A 24,369-nucleotide genomic window follows, 5' to 3' on the forward strand; every position below is an offset into this window, starting at 1 on the left:
TGGAGGGATGGACAAGGTAAGCCTGTAGCTCCCCGAACATACTATCCAAGCCTGGCTGAAGCAGCACACGGTCTGACTCACCTGGGTAAAGAAGGTATGTGCAAACTGGTGAGAGCATACTGGTGTGCTCCCGGATTTTCCTCTCAGGCTGGTAAGAAAGCAATGTCATGTCTTACTTGTTTAAAGAAAAATGTTGGGAAAACTATTCCAACTGAGCCATCCCACATCCCTCTTACAGACGGACCTTTTCAGGTAATACAAATTGACTATATCCAATTACCACCGTGCAGGAATCTAAAGTATGTGTTAGTGTGTATTGATGTGTTTTCTGGTTGGGTAGAAGCATATCCGGCAGCCACTAATACTGCTGTGTTCACTGCAAAGAAAATTGTACAAGACTTTGTGTGTAGGTTCGGTATCCCTAGAATCATTGAAAGTGATAGGGGTACCCATTATACTGGTGATATCTTCCAAAACATGTGTAAACTCATGGGAATCGGTAGCAGACTTCACACCCCTTACCGACCACAAGCCAGTGGTAAGGTGGAGAGAGTAAACGGTAATATAAAGAACAAGCTTGGTAAGATAATGGCTGAAACTGGGTTGGCATGGCCTGAGGCTTTGCCATTGGTCCTCCATAGCATTCGAACCACTCCTAGACCTCCTCTTAATCTGTCCCCCTTTGAGATACTGTTCGGACGACAGCCTCATTTGATCGTGAGTCCACAAGACGACTTGAAGTGTAATAATGAAGTGACTGTACAATATCTTATAAGAATGAGTAGACAGCTAAAACAACAACAACAAAAACTAAAAATGCTGTCACCTGGTATGCCAGAAACGAACTGTCATGATGTTGAACCTGGAGACTATGTTATGATCCGCAATTTCTTATGTTCAGGTAGTTTAACAGACCGTTGGGAAGGCCAGCACCAAGTGCTGCTGACCAGTACTACATCACTGAAGGTTGCAGAGAGAGACACTTGGGTCCATTCCACCCACTGCAGGAGAGTCCATAATCCGGAGAAAGTGCAAGATAAAACCAAGACGGACGACATAGATCTGTCACTTGTGAGTCTGTTTCGGGAGACCTAAAAGCCTGCAGTCGAGACACCTGAACCAGAGACGTTGCCCCAGAACTATCTTTCCAGCGATGGAGTGGCGGTTTTTGTTTTTCTTTTGTTCCAGGATTTTCCTTGTTTTTACTCTTTCTAGGACATTCTATTTTTGTGAAGGAGGATGGAGGACGGAGGAAGGTTCTGGGAGTGATACGGATGAGATGGAGGCAGAAGAAAAGTTATTAGGATACTCAGAGCAGCCCATTATCAAACTTGGTCCGGGGGTTATGAAAAGGTCTGCTAGCTCAGGAACTCGGAGGCAGTGTGAGGGGCTATTGTCTGATGAGTATTGTATCTGCAAGTTCTGCGACTCCCTAGTTGAAGAGAGATGCATCCAACGATGCCAGTCCCCCAGTACTCTGAATATAGGCGGGCATCCTTTGGAGGATTATCACTCCCTGGTGGGTAAGGTACTAAACCAAACCGAGTGTTGGGTGTGCTCTCACGTGCCGCAAGGGCAGCATAATATAGGACTAGTGCCATTCCCTCTAAACATATCGGAAGTACTCGAATTGAGGGGTGGGAGGCCCATAGACGGGAGGTACAATAACACTAGGTCCCCTAGTCTGACGCTTCGACAATACTCCATAGGCAGATCTTTGCTGTGCCTAAATATATCTCATGCAAAGCGCCTGGAGAATTGGGAGGCTGACTTATCAGATCAAACAATGGCTCGCCACACTCATTTTAGAGGGAGACTCACAAGGTCAATACTAGGCAGGAATGTTGATGGAAGTCACAAATTAGGGCGTATAACCAAACATAAGAAGGTATCCATTGGAAAAGTCTCTACAGATAAATGTAAAAATGTCATTAATGCCGACACGTGTCTAGAGCAAATGGAGACACTGGGCATGGGTAGTTTTATCAAAACTCTGTGTGATATAATTCATGGGCATACTGTTCCTTATGTTCTCCCTGATGATGTGTATTTTGTTTGTGGAAGGAAAGCTTATTCCTGGGTGACTCCGAGTTCCAAGGGCTTGTGTTTCTTAGCTAAACTGGTTCCTGAAATCATGACTATTACTCATGAAGAAATGGTTGGTATTCACAAGACTACATCACCACCATACATACACAAACAGTATGAACACCGTGGCAAGAGAAATATGATTCCTGGTGAGGAACCCATAGCTACAAAATTGATTAGTGAAACTGCTGGTTTCCAAGTTATGGTTGCTCTAGACCTCACCAGGACCGCTCGGGGAACATTAAACTTTAAATATATCCAAGACCTAGCTAAATTAATAGATAATATCACCGAGATGTATGATGACACTTTCAGGTATACTGGAAGGGAGCTACAAGCGTACAAGAAGGAGTTGGTGCAACATAGACTGGTACTAAATTATCTCACCTCTATTACTGGTGGGTACTGTGTGACACTGGCCACCCAGTTCGGTGTCAAATGTTGCACGTACATCACTACTAATACGGATGACCCTAAAGAGGTTATAGACCGGAAGATGGATGAAATTTTGCAGCTGAAATGGGAATTTCGAAAGAGCCATAATTCTTCGTTATATGAGGTCGGGGAAAAGGTGGCGGGTTGGTTCTCATGGTTGAACCCTGTGAAATGGTTCTCCGATCTGGGGGAGTGGGTACAGGAAATGGTTGCTAGTGTAGGTAAGCTCCTTCTCCTTATACTGGGTGTCATCTTAGCAATTGGTTTAGTTGTCAAATGTGTTCCTACTGTGTTGAAGTGTGGAAAATGGTCTCATAGGAGTAACACTGAGAAAGAGACTGAAAGGGTGGTACCAGATACCGAGATCATGGTCTGTGAAGAAGTATTGTATAATCCTGAACTTGAAACGGTGATTGGGTGATAGTTTATTGCACTATCAAAGGGTGGAGCTGTCGAAGTCAGCAAATTGGATAAAATGTCATTTCAATTAAAGTCGAGCAAACTTGGTTGTCTTTGTCTGAAAAGATGCGTACGGTACACTACGGCGTACAAGGGCACACTACGGCGTGGAAGGGCGTATGCAGCTACTACACGTGGCAGCAACAGTAATTGGTCTTTTACCATACATTCGCACAAACACGCATACTTATAAAATAGTACACATTAATGGTAGTTGCAACACATAGTCAGTTATGTCGAAATATAGTAGTATTTATATGTTATATTATATATGTTATATTAAAGTTACATGCATATTAATGAAATGTACGGAACAGGTTGAAGGAATTATAACATGAGTGGTATCATAATAAACCTCTTTACATTTCCTACTGTTTGGTTCACTCTGCGAAGGAATCGCAGAGTGCATACACAAGTTATGAAGGATAGGGAATTATGAACTACTTAAGACTAAGTAATCTTGGCGGGAAGAGCCGAGCATACCCCCTGGAGAGGTGACCCCCTCCTTTGGATTCCTTAGGATGAACTAGCCAATGATTGACAACCTTCCTGAGACCTGGACCAATAGATGCAAGCTATACCACCTTTATTGTATTACTGTATTTCTGTGTGTATATAAGCAAGAGCTTCACATCTAGTGTTCAGACATCTTGTCCCCAGACTTCAGGATTGAATGACTGCACACTGGATCCAGAGCGCCTGCGATAAGTAACGGCTGTATTTATTATCACTTCGCTTGAGCATATTATTCTACTATTTTGCGAATAAATCTTTGTGCGTTGGAAACACAAATCGAGGTTCGATAATCGTTATTGGTTAGCGACAATACGCACATAACAAGATATAGATATATATATATATCAATATATATATATATATATATATATATAGTAACACAGGCACACTTCTGATGATACACACACGAACGGCTTCTTGTAAAATAAACGTTTCTTTAGTTGTTTACTTCAGAGATAAATAGCACACCATGCAACCTAACACTGACTAGACACAGTCCTTCTGTCTAGACACTGGTCACTATCTGATATCAGTTGCACTGTACAAATGCACAATTCAGGATTTTATACTTGACACTCCTCCCACAGCGTTAGCTTCATGGACAGGTGACACTCCCACCTTCCCGTAAAAAGGAGTTCTCTGCATGTGTTCTGTAATTACTCTTCACTGCAGACACACCTTGCTGTTAACTGTGGAAAAATATACTTCCAAACCATTTCAAAACATGCAAGTTAAGCCACATACTATACTATTATTTTTGTATACATCTGTCCTCCACTTGTTTATCTTTAAATTAGATACACTGCTGTATAAGTGTGTAAAGTCTGCAGCTTTGCTCTGAAGACTGTCAGCTGAATATCTAATTCCTCTCAGATTCCTGTGGCAAATCACTCCTTTAGTCACTTATCCCTCCTCCTAGCATCACCAAGTAGGGTGGAGTGGACATGGCGTGGAGTGCATCACTGTGAAAGAGATCCTGTGTAATTGTTTTGTCCATCTGATGTTTTAAGGCCAGAGACAGGGAAGGTGCTATTGCCTTTTTAAATGACTTCACAATCATGCCTACCCGCACACTAATGGGGACCTTATCTACTTGACACCTGGGGAACCTTACTTTCAAATACCTTGTCTTCTCTTCCATGGCCTCCCATCCTTACAAAAGGACACTAATGAACTCTTTATAACTGTGGCTGCTCTGTGACAGTCGGATAGGTTTTCTGGCATTCAGAACAAGCCCTATAAATCTCTCTATGGCTTAGTAGACTCCGGGCAAGTAAAACCTGCGTTAGTCTTCTTCCCTCCTACTATCTTCCCCTAAGTGTCCACCACCCACCTGAGTGTGTGTAGCTTCCAACACCAGGGGTACATGAACCTGTGGAACTATCAAGCATTCTACCCTCCTCTGCTTGACAGTAACCACTCGAAATAACACATTACTTTTGACAATATATGAGGGCATACAGCCTGCAGAATTAACACTCTTGCCAACATTATTAACCAACTTAAGGACATGCTGTAATATCATTTCTTTGGTCATATGTAAAGTTTGGGATATGAAAAAATTCTGAATTATTAGACCATATTATATCCTCACCAACAGACGATGTGATTCGCGACATCACCAGCCAATGCTGCTTTCGACTGTCCAGGCTTCCATGAACGGTGACACTTTTGTGAAAGTACTGCCGTGACCACCCCCCCAGGATAACATTCTGGGTTGGCAGTCCCCAGAGATCAGGGTCCAGATACCGTGGTTTCTTAGACAGGTCCTTTAAGAATCCTTTGAAAACTCTTGGTTTATGTGTGCAGCACACTTTAACTCTGGGCAAACAACAGACCTTGACTCCAGCCAAGACAGAGCTGGAAACCAGTGTAAGTTCACTCCCAGAATCTACAACTGCCTGGACAACCTTGTTGTTCTCCCACACAGTCACTTTAATTAAGGTAGGACCCCTGGTTGTGAAACTCTGGGAACAGCAATTTAGAAAAACAGGCCAAGTTTGGACAAATGAACAGTCCATAGATTTTTGGGGTCTAGTGCGCTTGGCTTTAAATTGTCCAAGTTCTCCGCACTTGAAACACCTCTGGTCAGACACCCTTACAGCGGGACTTCGACTAGCAGCAGTGTTCTGTTTGAGGACTTGGACTATGGGTTCCTACAATTGGAAACTCTCATCCTCAGTGCTTACTAGAGCCAATGAGTCTTCCAGAGTGGACGCCAAGGTTACAGCTTTTACCTCTTTATTGGGAGCCTCCACTTTAACTCTGTCACATTCCTCAGAATTTCTGTAAGATAGAGTCTTTTCATCCTCATGGAGCAGTCATTTAAGCTATTTAAGCTATTCATGCTTTATGCCTCTTTTAATGTATGCGTCTCTTGCTGAACCTGATAAATTTTGTTCCAAAACAGCAATTTCTTGGTTTTTCCCTGTTGCAATCTCTTTAAGAGCTCTCACCTCTCTTCCTCTTTCATCATAAGACTCTTGAAACTCTTCTTTCAAGGATTCAAAATCCCCATTTTCCAGCTCTCTCTGCTGCAATCTCTCTGTGGTTTCTTTTAGAGCCTCTATTTCTTTTCCACTTTCCTCATATGATTTTTGCAACTCATACAACTGGTGATTTGAGTTCCACAACTCTTTTTCAAGCCAGAAGTTTTCTTCTCTAAAAGTTTTCTCCATTTCTTTCATAATCTGCCCCAGGTAACAACAAGTTTTTGCAATGAGCAAGAGATTTTTCCAACTTCATCTCCCACTGCAAGCTCTGGTGCAGGTTTTCCAAATTTTTCTGCTGGGGCTGACTTTCAGACACACCCGCTTGCAAACTTTCTTTTTGATTTGTACTGGCAGTAATAATTCTTTATTCTATTGCAGCCTTTATACAACAATCTTGATCTTTAGATACATTCAGCACTTACCACATGCAATTAGCAAAACAAACAGGTGTGTAAGCATGCCACAGAGGTAAACAGCAAACTTCTGTGCACAGGATGTTTTCCCGACAACACCCAACTCACAGCTCAGTAAATGACCAGGTGTGGCACTACAACAACCAGCACTTTTTAAAACTTTTGCTTTCTTTGTAAAACAAAGCAGGTGCTGGACAGTTCACAGATATATTGCTTCTTTCTCTGTCTCTCCACAGACAACCTATTTGCATTTTTTCTTGCAACACAGCAATCTCTCCACTGCAACAGACAGCTTTATAATAGTTTTGTGCATGATAGTAGTATTCAATACATTTAACTAACCACCACTGCATCCGGTTGGTTGGGTGGAAAACTCTGCTTTGGTTGACCATTGCAATCCCACGATGACACCACTTGTGACACAGACACACTTCTGCTGATATATACTCGAACAAGTTCTTGCCGGATAAAAGTTGATTATATTGTTCACTTCACAGATAAATAGCGCTCTTTCCATCAGGATGAAACCAGGAAACATATAACAGACTTGACACAATCCTTCTGTCTAGACACCAGCCACTATCCGGCATAGGTCACACTGTAAATATGCACAATTCATATATATATATATATATATATATATATATATATATTGGTGTGTGGAAATTCATTTCTGGATTGCTCCCTTACTGGGTGGGGTGTGTTGAACTAGAATAACTTGTGACACGGGCACCCTTAGGTGATTCAGACATGGACAACTTCTTGTCTGAAATTAGACTTTTATTGTTCTAGCACAATAAACAGCATACACTTCATCAGGATGACACCAGCAACCTAATACTGGCTTGTTCCAGGTTCCCTCTCTGGTCACCTGCCACTAGCTGGCGTCAGTCACAATGCACAGTAGCACACAATAGGTTTTTATACTTTTTTATACTTAAGACTCCTCCCACAGGCATAGCTTGATGGACAGGCGATATTCCCACCTTGCTTTTACAAGGAAGTCTCCTCAGGTGCTCTGTAATTCCACTTCACTACAGACACACCCTTTCAGCTCTGTTGTTAGCTGTTGAAAAGTCACTTTCAAAGTATGCAAGTTAAATCACATTTTGTACTTTTACTTTGTCACACATGCCTTATACCTGTATAGCTCTGAACCTTGGAGCACTGCTATATCTTTGTGTAACCCGGCTTGCAGTCTTTACCTGCAGACTCACAGCTGAATAGCTGATTCCTCTCTTTTTTTGATTTTTACATAATTTGTCAATTTAACAATCTGGAGATATATGTTGTTGAATTCTAAAAGGCTTTAATTTCCAGAAGCTGATCAAATACAGTTACTTTTACTGACACTATTTACAATTGTTTGGTCAGTGCAGTATCTCAGAATGAGAACAAATTATCATGTTTGTATGGTTAGAATCAAACATTGCCAAGAAAGTTACAACTTGGCTCCACTGGCAGTTCTACTTTGTGGATGCCCAATTTGTTTACGGGTGCCCACAATTAAGAGTAATTGTTTCCTAAGTGAGTAACACCCATGGAAATGTCCTTCAAAAGATATATGTACCAATGGATCTTTTGCGACGGACAAGGTTGTGCCTGTATAAAACATAATGTATATATTTCCTACAAAGTTGTCATTATATAGCTCTATAAAAGACATGTAAAGAGAAACCCGTCATTTGAATTTATATATTTATATTAAAAATCCAAATATGCATCACATTTGCATTCTATGGTGATAAACGTTACATTTATGTGGTAAAACAATATTTTAATGTAATAATATAAAAGGTAAATTTACTAAGAAATAATTGATAGTTGACATGACAGATATTATGGTGGAAACTCACAAACATGTCTATAAGTTGTGTGCTTAGTTGATACACTTCACTAGGCATCACTGTCGTAATACAGTATAAAAAAATAATAATAATGGAATTGTCTAAATAAACACAAATAATCAAAGTAAGACAGTAATAAAGTAGAAGTTTTCATAATGAGAATAAACAACAACAATTAAAAATTAGATTACCTTATTTAAAGAAACAAATATTGAAATAAAAAATATCCACTACTATATCATCAATTATATTAATAAAAGGGGATAGATAACTCCAACACAACAGAATTTAGAAAAAGCTAAAGGCAAATCCAGCTAAAGGATTCAAATTTGTTGAGCTAGGACATGCCCCCCTCCCAAGCCTAAATCTGTCTGCAAACTTTCAATTTGCCCCTGTTGTGCAAGATGGTTTTTGCCAAGGTGCAAAATTGCACCGTCTTTCTGTATTTACACCTAACACTAAATGAGGTCTATCATGTCAATAGTACAATAATACAATAATACAGGTTCAATGTTAATAATTTGTAATAATTGTTTCATTATGTTGCTTTCTCCTGACCTACAATTAAGAATAGATAAAGAATAGATGTGACCTAATCAATACCTTAGGGCTTCATTTAGTTTTTGACACACTGCGCCTGATTCATTAAGGAGCATAACTGGTGATACGTTGTGTATAACGCGCACAATTTACAATGCGCATGCTCATACACCAGAGAATGCAGTAACTTTCATTCCATCTTTGTGCGCAAAGAGCACTTACTACAGCCTATGATTTCAGGGGCCATGCAGGTAGGGGAATGGGAGGATGCACGTAGTCAAGGTAGAATAAGAGCGTGCCAAGTATGAGCGCACACAGCAGCGTCTGGTTCAAGCTTTGGGCATCTCTGAGGTACGTGATATTCAGTCGTATCACTTGTACCAGCTACAGGTCTAGTCTAAGTGCCGATTACTAGTGATGATGGCTATGTATGCATTCTAGAACATATGTTTGCAGTAGACATTAAGTACATCCTAATAAATGTTTTTCATGGAAAAAATATATATTTTAAATGTTTTGTTGTTAATGACTATGGGCCTGATTCATTAAGGAACTTAGGCAAGAAATTGAGAAACTTTTCTTACTTAAGTTTCCTGGACAAAACCATATTGCAAAGCAAGGGGTGCAAATTAGTTTATTATTTTTCACATAAGGAAAATACTGGCTGTTTTTTCATGTAGCACAAGAATTCAGATGCTTGACCATTACACCAACAGGCACTGTAATGATATTGTATTCAAATACATATACTTTAATATGGAGTTGGTCCCCCTTTTGCAGTGATAACAGCTTACACTCTTCTTGGAAGGCTTTCCACTAGAAGTTGGAGTGTTTCTGTGGGAATTTGAGCCCATTCATTCTGTAGAGCATTTATGAGGTCAGGCACTGATGTTGGACGAGAAGGCCTGGCTTGCAATCTTCGTTCCAGTTCATCCCAAAGGTGTTTGATGGGGATCAGGTCAGGGCTCTGTGCGGGCTTCCTCAACTTCAACTTCTTCCACAATGAACTCATGAAATCATGTCTTTGCAGTCCTTGCTTTGTGCACTGGGGCACAGTCATGTTGGAATAGAAAAGGGCCTTCCCTAAACTGTTCCCACAAAGTTGGAAACATAGCATTGTCCAAAATGACTTAGTATGCTGAAGTATTAAGATTGCCTATCAGTGGAGATGAGAGGTATAGCTCAACACGTGAAAAACAGCCCCATGCCAAACGTCACAGTGGGCTTAATGCAGTCAGGCAGGTAACATTCACCCGGTATCCGCCAAACCCAGATGCACCCATCTGATTGTCAAACAGAAAAGAGTGATTCATCACTTGACAGAACACGTTTCCACTGCACCACAGTCCAGTGCCGGTGTGCTTTACACCACTCCTTCCGACGCTTGGCATTGGTCTTTTTGATGTGAGGCGTGCATGCAGCTGTTCGGCCATAGAAACCCATTCCATTAAGCTCTCACCGCACATTTTTTGTGCTTACATTAATGCCAGTGGAAGTTCAAAACTCTTCAACCATGGAATCAGCAGAGTGTTGGTGACTTTTACGCACCATGCTCCTTAGTAGTCGTTGACCCGTTCTGTGATTGTACGCGATTTTCTGCTTCGTGGCTGAGTTGCTGTTGTTCCTAAATGCTTCCACTTTCTAACAATGTCACTTACAGTTGACCGTGGAATATATCCAGCAGGGATGAAATTTCACGAGCCGTCATATTGCAAAGGTGGCAAAGGTACCACGCTTGAAGTCACTGACCTCTTCAGAATGACCCATTTTGTATCACAAATATTTGCAAATGGAGACTGCATGGCTAGGGGCTTGATTTTATACACCTCTGGCAAAGTGTCTGATTAAAACACCTCAATTCAATAATTAACAGGTGTGGCCAAATACTTTTGTCCATATAGTGTATTTACAGATACACCCAATTCTAAAACTGCTGTGTAAGGTGTACAAACCTGTATATATTTTAATGCCTAACAATAACATATGGATGTGACATGACTATATTAGTAGTAAATTTGACTTTATTTGTACACAAATAATAATATAATAATGTGTCATATACACAAGTGAGATTAGTGCAATATTAATAATAAATGTGAAAGTCACATTTTCCATATAAAATGACATTAAATTCAAACACCCCCACAATCATTGTTTACATCTTTAAATATTAAATGGGTATCTTCTCTTCAGCAATTGTCCAAATGTAAATGACAGATAAAAACTATGGATAGAGGGGCACAACTTCAGATAATATAGCCACAATGCTAATTAATAAAGTACTAACAGCTGGATTGGTCAATACCAGGGCCTGATCAACCAATAGGCTGATCAGGCTGGAGCCTGGGTGCTGAGCTCTGGGGGGAGCACGGCACCGCCAGAATAACATTTTTTTTACATCCACATGTATATTTTTTTAACATAACTGCTGGGCGCTCCCGGGGCTGGTTGCAATCATCGGGGCAGCCCTGACAGTTATTAACATGGACAGGCAGCCTAACAGCAAATTCTTAGTCTGGTCTCGCAAGATTACCACATCTCACGAGACTGGATTAAGAAGTGTCCGCACTGACAGACAGTTAGTAGCAGTTCGTTTTGCTGCCAGGATGTCCCTGAAAAAGGAGATTCTGCAGTGCTGGAGAAGAAAAGAGGGAGGAGCAGAGCCTACAAATTGCTGCTGGAGAGGAAGGTAAGTAACATGTGCTTTTGGTGGGGGAGGTCATAAAATTTCTGGGTGAGTGAAGGCTGGGTGGTCATGAATTGCCCAAGAGACATTTATGCATTCATCTTTCTGATGGGCACATGGAAGGTATGTGGGTTGGGTGATGAATTGGCTGGTGGAAATGGGTGATGAAATTACTGGGGGGATGGATAATGAATTGGTTGGGGGAGTGGGTGATGAAATGACTAGGGCCGCTGTGGTGTGATAATATAGCTGGGAGGTCATGAATTGGCCACTGGTGGTTGATGAAATGGCTGGTGGGGTGGCATGATGTCTGCATTGTGTGGATACTATCTAAAGAGCCTAATCATTCAGAGATTGTTAACATTTTGCATTATAATACAATTTTTGCACAAAATAGGACCCCAACTTTTCAGAAGACAGCTAGATGAACAAGCAAGAGAGAGCAGCAAGAACAAAAAAACTGCAAGAACAAGCAAGAAAGAAAAGCAAGAACAGGTAATAGAATCTGTCTAAATTTGAATACTGGAGAATATTTCTGAATTTCATTTAGTGGAGGAGGGGACAGGTGCTTTTCAATCTTTCATCACAGACAGATGAATATTTTATTTAGTCACTAATAGTGCATGTTTCTACAGCAAAATCATTAGAAGCTTACTAAGAGTCACCACTACTACATACTTACCAAAACATTCCTAAACATTGCTACATAAGTAGAGATCTAGACTATACTATACATTCCTGCACCTATAATATATTTTCTGAGAAGTTGTCAATGAACAAAGAAACCACCTGATGTTAGTGACACATTAAACTGGTTTTAATTGCTCCCTTAAATAGTACCAGAGTTTGATTAATGACTTTTTATATGCTCCACATATTCATAAATAAATAACCGATATAAATCACTCCACCACACAAGACCGCCTCCGATATATTGTAAATTACAATTTACCAAATTCTAGTAAGTAGAGATCTCCTTAGTAGTATGAACCTATGTGTGGGCCCAGCCTTTTGTAAAAGCTATTACTATTCAAATGAAAGAGGGTGAAATATTTTCTTAAGCTCAAATATCGTCATATTGCATTATAATTAACATTTCCTGCAACTGCTGATTAATTATCCCATTTTCTAAATAATCACTTCCTGGTTTCTGAGCAAAGGCAAGACTTCTCTTTGATTAATTTCAATTGTGTGGGCTTTAAGAGTCAAGGCAACTTTCCCATACAGTGAATACAATCATAAATTACCTTTAAATAAAGGAAAACAATTTAATGTAAACACATGTAGCACATTTGACACATACAAGACTATTTCTCATTCTGCAGTATAGAAAGGGATTCTTAAAATATATTACAAATCTTTTGCGTGTGTGTGTGTGTGGGGCGTGGGTTACAAAATATATATAAAGAAGTAGATATTTTTTTTCTGTATTTAAATATTCAGGAGGCATGTTTAAAGTTATAGCGGAATAAAGCCACGTAATCAATGCACAATATTACAATGTTACTAATCTCTAGAGGCAAAATTGCAATGTAGTGTTAGGATGATATGTTAATTTACCTGACATTATGTTATATTATGCAAATATGCAGATACATGAAATGCTCAGTGCAGAATTCTTATATTAATGTGTATTAATGTTTATGTATCCCATCCACAGACAAACCATTGTACTAAATGAATGGAGCAGATTTCTCCATGAGAGATTCAGTAACTAGCAATATGCAGCTAAACAATTAAAGCATGGTGATGCAACTGATTGGTTTTCCTAAGATTTCTAGTAAAGGTTGCTCAAAATGCTTATCTGAGCCTGAAGCTGTGATGTATCCCTCAGCACCCAAACTTGACCCCAAGGGGCATATTCAATTGGCCGTGTTACTGTCAAAAGTAATGCGGTCGGCACACCATTACTATGGTAATAGTGCGCATTATTTCCGTTAGCACGGTAATGTTTAACACTCATCCTGCTACCAATGTAAAGACTCATTAAGGGGACACTATCACAAAAATAATAATAAAAACATACGTTTTGGAATTTTGCTATATATATGCAAGTATTTTTATTTAATCTTTCTTAAGTGAGGATCTAAAGCTACCATAAACTACAGGAGACAGCAACAATATTTCTCAGTTTCTTGAAATTTAAATATTATCAACACAATCCAGATAAATGAGGGGAGATTTTCAGGGATTGGAGATTAAGGTATTCAAACCAGAATGATAAGGTTTGAATATGATTTGTGCAAGGCTTAATACAGTATGTTAGATAACAACCTGCCGAAGCGCCTGCCAAATTGAATGCGTCTGAATTGTCCATATGATACAGGGATCATATAGAGCTCACTGTGACTCTATAGATTAACTATCAGACCATGAAAATATATGTTTAGAATGCTTATCTCCATAGAGATTGTCAATTAGCATTAGCATTAGATTGTGGAGATGACATACTGAGGTTCATGTGGAACTGAGCAAGGTTCTTCGAAGGTGGTCAGCTTTCTCCCCGCACTCACAAGAGAATCATTGGTCGGAGATAATGCCTGTATTGTAAGTAGGAACAATATTCAGATGCAGGCAGAACCACCCTCTTCTGTAGAAGAGATGGCCACTCCAAAACACCCCTCAATGGACCATGCTTTGTTGAAAGTCAGGAGATTGTTACAGTGGACTTAGTAGGTGGAAATGGCGATTGGCCACGTGACGCCCAGATGCTGAAGACCTATGGAAGTGGTGCTGGAAAGAGGGAAAAGAGAAAGGGTCAGAGGAAGGAGAGAGAGGTGGGAAAAGGAAGGGAGGGAAGGGGAAGGGAAAAGAGAATGGCAAAGTCATTTTGCACAAACAAATTAAACAGTGCATTAATCTATAATATATAAGGTTAGATGGGTGATGTAAACCATGTGGGATTAAGTGCTACCCATGTCCAGGTATTATTTTCAGCTGTGTTTCATACTGGGGTCAGCAATGCGTGCATCCTAGCAATAAAAGTATTATTATTCGTAACTATCCCAACAAGTTAATCTGTAAGGTGAAAACACTGAAACTCAACCAAACTTAAATTTAAGAATTACTGCTTCTATCATATTAAAAGGAAACATATTAAACAGCTTTAAAAATTAACCAATGATACTACCTGACATCCGCTAGGTTCACGGGTATCCATCTCCCTTTCTGTTCAACTGACAGGGCCTGGAATAATTTGGTGAGAGTAAGGGAGATGCCTAGACATGTCCATGAGATATTCAACTTAGCAGGGCTCAAAGCCACTTAAGTGATAAAAATAAGAATGTGAATAATGACTAAAAGGTTACCCATATGGCTATGTTTTGCAATAGCTTTGGGTTTTCTAGCAGGGGATCAAACTTGCTGCCATCATTGACATTGTGGGAGAGAGAAAGGGGCCAGAAGTTGAAACTAAACTCATTAACCATGAGAAGCTACTCTCGGCAGACCTAAGGTGGTATGGAAATGTTCAAGGACTATTGAATCTTTAAGAAGGAATTGTTTGCTGTTATGGGCTGCTTGGAGATTGAAAGAAAACCCCAACTGTACTTTATGTTGTTTTTCCTAAATAAGTCAGTCAGTGGCTTAGGCATCTCTGTTTTTGTAATAATGTATGCAAGAAAGAACCAGGAACACTTGTATCTTGCTGTCGTCTTAATATATATTATGCTTATATGTTCAAGAATCAGCAAGCAAGGAAGGATAGTGGGACAATCTTTTCTGTGACTGGGACCAGAATAGATATAAACATACAACATGGATAATTAACTAAACATAATAGAAGAGAGTACACTACCACAATAAATAGAGGCTACACAGTGACAAATTTAGATACAGCACCACATGCTTTCCTTCAGTACAATCACTCAAGTAATACTTAGCCTGTAGCTGTTGTTATATTCCAACAATTATATCCCTGGGCCTTTCTGACTGAGGCTTTCTCAGGTATTGAGCTGTATGGGCCCTGCCAAAGATAATTTGAACATTGGGGTCCTGTTCCAGGCACCACAATCCCCTGTAGAGGGATGTCCTCCAGAATGTCACTGAAGCAAAGATTATTGAGATGGGGTCATCTACATGGGCCTGTAGTTCTCTGAACTACAGGCCCCTGAGGCTTTGCAGCAAAGTCATTTTCCCTCTCATCCTCTAGAGACGTGAGTCCCATGGCCAAGTGAGATAGGTCTGACTGAATGTTGAAGACTTCTGCTCTCTCGATCTCATTCAATTTAAAAATTGGAAGTCTTGTTTAGTCAGTAATATCTTAATGTGTTGTAGGATCTCACCTAACTCTCACTTGTCACAGCATTTGGCTGTAACACTTTGCATGTTTGGTCAGTAGTATTTGGTCCTAAATTTTGTACTAAATTTATGGAGCAGAATTTTCTGTGATAGATTCCGTATCTAGCAATATGCAGCTAAACAATTAAAGTATGGTGATGCAGCTGATTAGTATGCCTAAGATTCACAGTAAAGGTACTACCCCAACCACAACACACAGTAGATTGTATTGATTATTGTTATGCCAACTCTATTTATAAACTGTTTATTCCATGAAACGCAAATGAACAAATACAGTGTTGATGTCAGGATTCCCAATATTAATACCATGGAGAGTAATGTGAATGAAACAAAGTGGTTTTATTTTAAACATAGATCCCACAAGTAAAAATTAGGTGCAGCAAATAGTAAGGCAAGTAGCACAAGCCCATAGAAACAGTTAAAACAGGAACCCAGGATTACCAGGTTAGCTGAGAAACAGGCATAATGGATACAACAGGTTATCTGCAGGTACAGATCTGTAAGCGGATAAGTAAGTGGATTTAGTTGGGAAGCTAGAGATGCTGGATATCAGGCACAACAGGATGACTGCAGGTACAGGTTGTCAAGATAACCAGGTTTAGCTGAGGAGCTGGAGACCAGGCACAACAGGATGACTGCAGTTAGTGGTTGTCAGGATAACCAGGTTTAGCTGAGGAGCTGGAGACCAGGCACAACAGGATGACTGCAGGTAGTGGTTGTCAGGATAGCCAGGTTTAGCTGAGGAGCTGGAGACCAGGCACAACTGGATGACTACAGATACAGATTGTCAGTATAACCAGGTTTGCTGAGAGATTTATAACTTGGCAATGCAGGGTATTTGCAGAAAGATATGCACTTTTGAAATGCAGGAAACTTGCAGAGAGATGATCACTTGGCAATGCAGGTTATTTGCAGAAACATATGCACTTTGGAAAAGCAGGATACTTGCAAAAGAGATGATCACTTGGCAATGCAGGTTATATGCAGAACCATATGCATTTTGCAGGAGCAAGGTGAAACACAGCTGGAGTCTGGTAACAAGCGGAGGTGCAAAACGTAGGAACAAGCAGGAGACAACTACAAGAGAGCAAGTCAGAATCAGATCACAGGAGTTATACGGAGAAACCAGCAGCAAAGAGAATTGATTTTACTGGCTCAGTTTACAGGGAAAGGCAGTCTTATAAAGACCAGACACAGCTGATCATGATCCAGATAAAATGATGGAAGTTTAACCCCTTGCTGGCAGGAACAGATGAAGGTACAGCAGCATCTAAGCAGGAGATGCTGAATTGCAACCAGGCTATAGCGGAACTCAAATATTGTATCACTGGAACTTCATACCTTTGCAAAATGGTCATACTACTATGTATAGTGTTGTCTTACATGTATCTAATTGTAGTGATAACTTTTTTGGAAAACCAATAGTACATTGTGATTGTGTTGGCACTACCAATTGGTATTTATTGAGCTGTATTTAGAGCTTATGTTCGACTGTATTTTCCTTGGAAAAAGAATTTCTGAAGTGTATTGATAATGCACAAGTGATGCTAATATATGTATACTCTTGTAAATGCAACAGTAAATAATGTTATAATGGATGATTCCTGATGTCATCACTTCATGTCCATTAGGAAAACTTATATATTATCAAGAATAATACAGCGTATATTAAAAGCCCTATAGCCATGTGCTTTTATATGGTTACAGAACTCCTAGGTAACTTCGAATATCCATATAATTTTACTAGGAAGCAGTATTAGGAAGCAGGGCCAGCGCCCAACTTCCATGTGCAGTGAAAACCCCCCAACCACTCCCCCATACGCAGGCGCCTATTCCAATCGCTGCTCTGTTCATAATGGGGACACAGAGGCTAAAGAGGAAGGCATCAATTAGCTTGATGTCCTTCTGCTGCACTGAAAGCTCACTGTGTTCCACCAGGGTTGGAAGTACTTTATCCAATATTTTTTCTGAACTCCTCGGTCATCTTGACATTTTTCTCCTTCTTTTTTTTTACATTGCGCCAATACTATATAAACGGAGAATATTATTAATTCAGTCCATGCCCCAGTGGAACTTGCAATGTAACATAAAAACTCTACCCAGGTAATGCCCTGATTGGATTCTAAACCCAAGGGTATTCTTAAACCTCATTTTTATTGAAGCAAATATTTAATCAATTGTACAGAGAGAGCTTGGTTTGTACCATACATGGTTGTACAATACTAGGGCCAGGTTTTAGGAGCAGCAGGTAATTTCTGTTTGCGTTTTGCTGCTGCAGTGTTGTTATCAGCTTGGGTGTGATTACATGAACTCAGCTCACCTGCAGCTTAATCTGACATCTGCCCTGATTAGCTACCACTGCTTTAAATCCCTGTGAGGTTCACTGAACCGTTACAGGTTATGGCATTCACATGCTTGGTTCTCAGTGCTCCTGTTCCTGTAACAAATTGTTATTTTCTGGTGATCATACGTGAAATCATTAAGAAGTACAGGAATGGGGAGAATCTCTCCCAACCTGGTTTCAATAAATTCAGGTGTATCCTCATTTGAAAGAGAATTGTCCCCTCTTTGAAATCATGTGGCCCCTTAGTACTTATAATTTGGAGACAATAATAATATTACCCTGCACTGCAGAAAACATTAAGGAGTCTCACACAAACTTTATTTAATGCAATCATCATATCCCGCATCAACTACTGCAATTCCATTCTTACTTGTCTTTCCATAATTAGACTTGATCTATTTTGCACGCAGCGGCTAGATTGATTTTCCTTGCAAATCCTTTTTCCTCTGCTGAGCCACTCTGTCAGTCTCCACATTGGTTGCCTGTTTTTTCAACGAATCCAATATAAAATTCTTCTACTAACATTCAAGTCCATCATTGAAATTGCACCGACATGCATCTCCTCACTTGTCTCAAAATATCTCCCAACTCAACACCTCCATCTGCACAAAAATTGTGTCTCTCTTCCACTCTCATCACATCCTCCCATTCTCGGTTACAGGACTTTTTTCGGGCTGCACCCACTTTGTAGAATTCACTCCCTTGCACAATAAGACTTTGCTCTACTCTTCAAACTTCTCTGAAAGCCACCTCTTCAGACAATCTTATAATATTGCTCAACCACCCTCTTAATTTCCCTCGGTTACCCTATTACCACGCTCTAAACAGCTAACACAAGACTGCAACCCTCTGACCAACATAGTTGTGTGACTGATCATACAGCCCACTAAATATTTTTTAACCATTGTTTTCTAGCCGGACAAATATACAGTATGATACGGCACTTACCCTTGTGTATCAAAGCATTGTCCCATAGATTGTAAGCTTGCGAGCAGGGCCCTCTTACCTCTCTGTATGCATTACCCAGTATTGTTTTATTACTGTTTGTTCCCAATTGTAAAGTGCTACGAAAACTGCTGGCGCTATATAAATAAATGTTTATGATGTTGATGAAGAAATCCAGAATGAGGAAGGGGTTTTGCAATGCCCAATCTGGCTCTAAGAAATTCTGGGGACCCCTTATTTGAAAGAAGAGATGCCCCTCTATCATAAGATGTACCCCTCCAGTAGTTATTGTCTGGTAATCACTAGACAATAACACCCTACTCTACAGAAAGTGTTAATAATTCCAGAGATGGGGGGTTTCTAATGCTCACATCTCCAGTGCGTAAATTTAAAAAAAATAAAATGTAAAAAAAAAATACTCACGTGACCGCAGCGCTCCCCGACACCTCTCTGCTCCCCGACACCTCTCTGCTCCCCGACACCTCTCTGCTCCATTCGTACTGAATGTCAGTGTGACGTCATCACGCCCGACATTCAGTGAGGAGCAACGCAGAGAGGAGTCGGCAAGAAGAGGGAAGACAGAAGAAAGAAGCCGATAGAACGGTGCAAGAACGGAAGCAAGGGGGAGTAAAGGCAGCATGGCAGAGAGTGAAAGGGCAAAGGCGGCATGGCAGAGAGTGAGAAGGGTCAAAGGCAGCATGGCAGAGAGTGAGAAGGGGCAAAGGCAACATGGCAGAGAGTGAGAAGGGGCAAAGGCAGCATGGCGGAGAGTGAGAAGGGGCAAAGGCAACATGGCAGAGAGTGAGAAGGGGCAAAGGCAGCATGGCGGAGAGTGAAGGGGAGCCAAAGCAGCATGGCAGAGAGTGAAAAAGGGGCCAAAGCACCATGGCCGAATGTGAAGAGGGGCCAAAGCAGCACGGCAGAGTGTGAATGGGGGGCAAAGCAGCATAGCAGAGTGTGAAGGGGGCCAAAGCAGCATGGCAGAGTGTGAAGGGTGGCCAAAGCAGCATGGCACAGGGTGATGAAGGAGGGCCAAAGTAGCATGGCACAGGGTGATGAAGGGGGGAAAATGCAACATGGCACAGTGTGATGAAGGGGTGCCCAGAGAAGGGGGGGGAGCAAAAGCAGCATGGAGGGTGCAGTGTGGTCATAAGGAGGTACAGCATGGTGATGATGGGGCACAGTAATGTGTGTGTGATGGCACAGTGGGCTTGTGGCAATGTAATGTGTGTGTCGTAGGTGGTGGCTAACTAATGGGTGCTATTTTATTTGTGGATTGATGGTGAAGCAATTTAATTTTATAGTGGAGACTATTAATTTAAGATGGGTTGGTTTGGGCGCTATTAATTGAATGCAGGGCTGAGTTTATGAATTATTTAATGGCAATGATGGTTGTGGGAAACAGGTATATTTATTATGCATAACTGCTATTAATTTATTGCTGGGGCTGTCTGAAGGGAGGGAGATAGGTTTATTTATTAAATGAGAATAATATTACTTTAATGTTGGGGCTGGAGGAAGGCCTAAGTATTTATTGTGGGTCCTATTGATTTAAAGCCGGGGCTGGTTGGAATTTATTAAAATGTACCCATTTTTTTATTCCAAATAGGGCCCCCAACATTCCAGGAACCAGAGAAGCCGCAACTAAAAAAAACAACAACAGCCACAGGTGATGAAAGTGACAAGAACAGGTAGGACAGTCTGTGAAATGTTCTGAGTCTATTGCGACAATCCCGATTTTTGGTTACTGTTCTGCCCAATCTAAGGGGCAGGACAAGACTGTGTATTCTTTATATACACACTGCATTCTTTATATAGTACACTATGGTGCTAGCTGTCCTTTATGGGCTGAACACTCCCCCTCTAGTGACTGGTCTCGACTCTTTGATGGCTGGTCACACCCCCTCTGGTGGTCCCCTAGTGTTGCAGTCCCCCGGTGGGCCCTTCATGCCCCAGCCCGACACTGTTGTCATTTGATGTGTTATGTTGTCTATTTTTATACATGAGCTTCTCATATTATTCCTAATTCTAATGCTTGTCATTCAAGACCATGGGCTAGATTTACTAAGCTGCGGGTTTGAAAAAGTGTTGACTAAAGCAACCAAACAGATTCTAGCTGTCATTTTGTAGAATGTACTAAATAAATGAAAGCTAGAATCTGATTGGTTGCTATAGGCAACATCCCCACTTTTTCAAACCCGCAGCTTAGTAACTCTAGCCCCATGAGTGCAAAATAGCAAAAGAAAATTAAAAATACATTGTGATTTTTAAGTGCAGATTTTATTATAAAAACCTATGTGTACTATCATGATTTTTTTATGTTTTTGGAAAGGTGGAGTGATGCTAAATCAAGAACCACAAAGAATTTCTTAGTATTGTTTAGATAAAAAAAAACATGCTTGAATTCAATTCCATTTCAATAAAAAAAAAAAACTTTTTGGGCTATTTTGTTTGCTATGGCAGTATGTATAAGCAAACTAATGTTATTTCCTAAAAATTCCAAGTCTTCTAAAAAAACAATATATAATGTGTGAGTACTGCATAAACAATTTAATTCCAAAAAGTGGCAAAATAGGCTCAACACAGGGGTGATAATAGGGGTTAAAATGATTTTAAATGTAACAACTATTATGCCTACTCATTGCTTGGACCTCTGTCACGGGCACTAGGAGTCTTTACCCAGGGATCACCAGGTGATGGACTTACCAGAGCAGTATAGATGGTAATATGGTACTCTGGTAGCGGGGTGATCACGGAACAGGAGATAGCAGATGGTAGAGAATGCTCGTGGAAAGTCTATGACTAGCAGCACTGGTAATATATAGGTAATAGTACACGAGGAACTGAATGGACAAAGGAAACGTGAGGGTAGTCAGTGGTCTGCGGATAGCAAGTTGTACCACTGCTATAGTGAGGAGAAATGTCCAGAAGTAACGAGGAGGTGATGAGAGTCAGCGGTCTGCGTTTAGCAAGTTGTACCGCTGTCTAGGTGAGGGAACGGAATCCAGGTGGAGGTATCCAGGAAGTCAGTGGTCTGCGTTAGCAAGTTGTACCACTGCTATGTGGAAGGATACTGGAAACAGGTGACACAGGAAACAGGAATCAGTGGTCTGCCACTAGCAAGTTGTACCACTGAAATATATATGTGAGGAGGAGCACGGGGAGATAAATGTAATGCAGAGTATACACGGGCACACTGAACTTGATCCCACGATGATATGCACAAAGTAATAATAACTGAGCAGCACTGCACAAATATACAAAGTCACAGGAACTATCCAAACTACAAGGTAACACAGTCAAATTATGGCAATAGTCTCAGTGGATAGGTAACTCCAGAGAAGAACAACTCAGTCCAGCAAGGTATGCAATACACCAGGACAGTCAATGATAAGTATGCATACCGTGGTTCAGAAGAGCAGGCTGTCAGAAAGGAGTGCAGGGATACCTGAGCGGCAGGAGGCCGGCAGGATACGAAGTCCCAGGAAAATGGAAGCGGTAACCAAGTAGGTGCAGCCACAGGTAGGTAGACCAGCAACGATGGAAACAATACTCAGGAAGCAGTAGTATATAGAACTGGACACCTGGAGATCACTGAAGAGTAGAAGTGGTATGGCAGAGAAGACAGCAGCGGAGCGTTGATCCAATGCAGACAGGCGAGTTGACACAGGCAGGAACACTGTAGAAGCACGGAGAGCGGATCAGCTGGCTGCAGACACGGGGAGTACTGGAGGGCAGCGATAAGCAGGACACTGCAGATACACGGAGGTAGCGGATAGGAATCAGCAGGTGCTGTCACGATGAAACACGGGAGAGTTGAGGTGAGCTGGAACTGTTGAGCACGGAGGCAGCGGATAGGAATCAGCTAGTGCAGTCTCGATGAAACACGGGAGAGTTGAAGTGAGCTGGTAACTGTCGTGCACGGAGGCAGCGGATAGGAATCAGCTGGTGCAGTCACGATGAAACACAGGAGAGTTGAAGTGAGCTGGTAACTGTAGTGCACAGAGGCAGCGGATAGGAATCAGCTGGTGCAGTCACGATGAAACACAGGAGAGTTTGAAGTGGTCTGGAAACCACAGGAGAGTTGAAGTGGTCTGGAAACCACAGGAATCAGCTAGGCTGAATACACGAGGAAACACAGAAACACCTTCAGAGGCTCATGGGGAATGAGACTCCAAGATCAGGCAACGAGGTATAGACAGCAGGTGCTTTAAATAGGGAGTGTTGCCTGATCAGCCAATTAACTAAAAGGAACATGTACTGAAGGTTTGAAAGGGCTGCACATGCGCAGACCCTCAGGATGGTGGACGGCCACGGTTCCTATACATATGGGAAGAAGCACTCACAGTCTGGTGAGTGACAACCTCATTTGCTTACATGAGCATGTATTTATTATGAACACCATATAGAGGGATCAAGTTATTACCAAGCCTAATTTTAAATGCTTTCTGTACTGTTTAAATTATAATATTTAACCTTCCTTGAGCTGTGGATCCTATAGTCATTTTAAAAGTATTTTCATATTGACGTCATTTTATAGTCCCTCATTCTGCGTCCAAGTTGCTAAAGATTGGTATGTTGGTATGTACATTGGTGTATGTCTCCAACCTCATCTCCATGCATACTCCCGCACCCCTATTTTTATTACCAATTACTTCTGCTCACTAACTACACTTTGCACCTCCTCCTTGGACTATCTGCCCCTTGACTCCACTCCTTCTTAGTCTTCACACCTTTGTCAGTGGCTCTGATCCTATTAGGTGCACCTAGGTTCATATGCACAGGTTTTAGCTTGTGTTAAATATAACCCTTGCACCCCATTGCCCATTTAGGCTATTATTACCTGTGTTGAGAGTTATATTGTTATTTGTTTACTGTATTGTCCTGTAACATATACTGTTTTGGTGTATGCTCACTGTACGGCGCTGCTGAGCATTTGTGGTGCCCTTTAATAAGTTATGTAATAGAAATAAGAAGCTAAAAAAGAAAAAAAACACCTTCCATGCTCATAAAGTATTGGAGAAACACGTCCTTGGCTCCAAATAATCACGCAAATGCTCATACAACTGCAAGAGGTTTGCTTTGTTCAGCTTAAATATATTAATAACCTCCTGCCTGGAGAGAGGGAGTCCAGGGTAAAACATGTTCTAAAAATCACGTGGCCTGCACAGTGGTCCTTGCTACTGGTGATGTTACTCTCTCCTACTCTGTGCAGACTCATTTTGCTCCAAAATATCCAACAATAAATTTCCTAGCAACTCCATTTTCAACCACCCTGATATTAATAATGTTTTGGAGCCCATTT

This window comes from Mixophyes fleayi, chromosome 1 (genome assembly GCF_038048845.1).
Source record: "Mixophyes fleayi isolate aMixFle1 chromosome 1, aMixFle1.hap1, whole genome shotgun sequence".
NCBI classification, from domain to species: Eukaryota; Metazoa; Chordata; class Amphibia; order Anura; family Limnodynastidae; genus Mixophyes; species Mixophyes fleayi.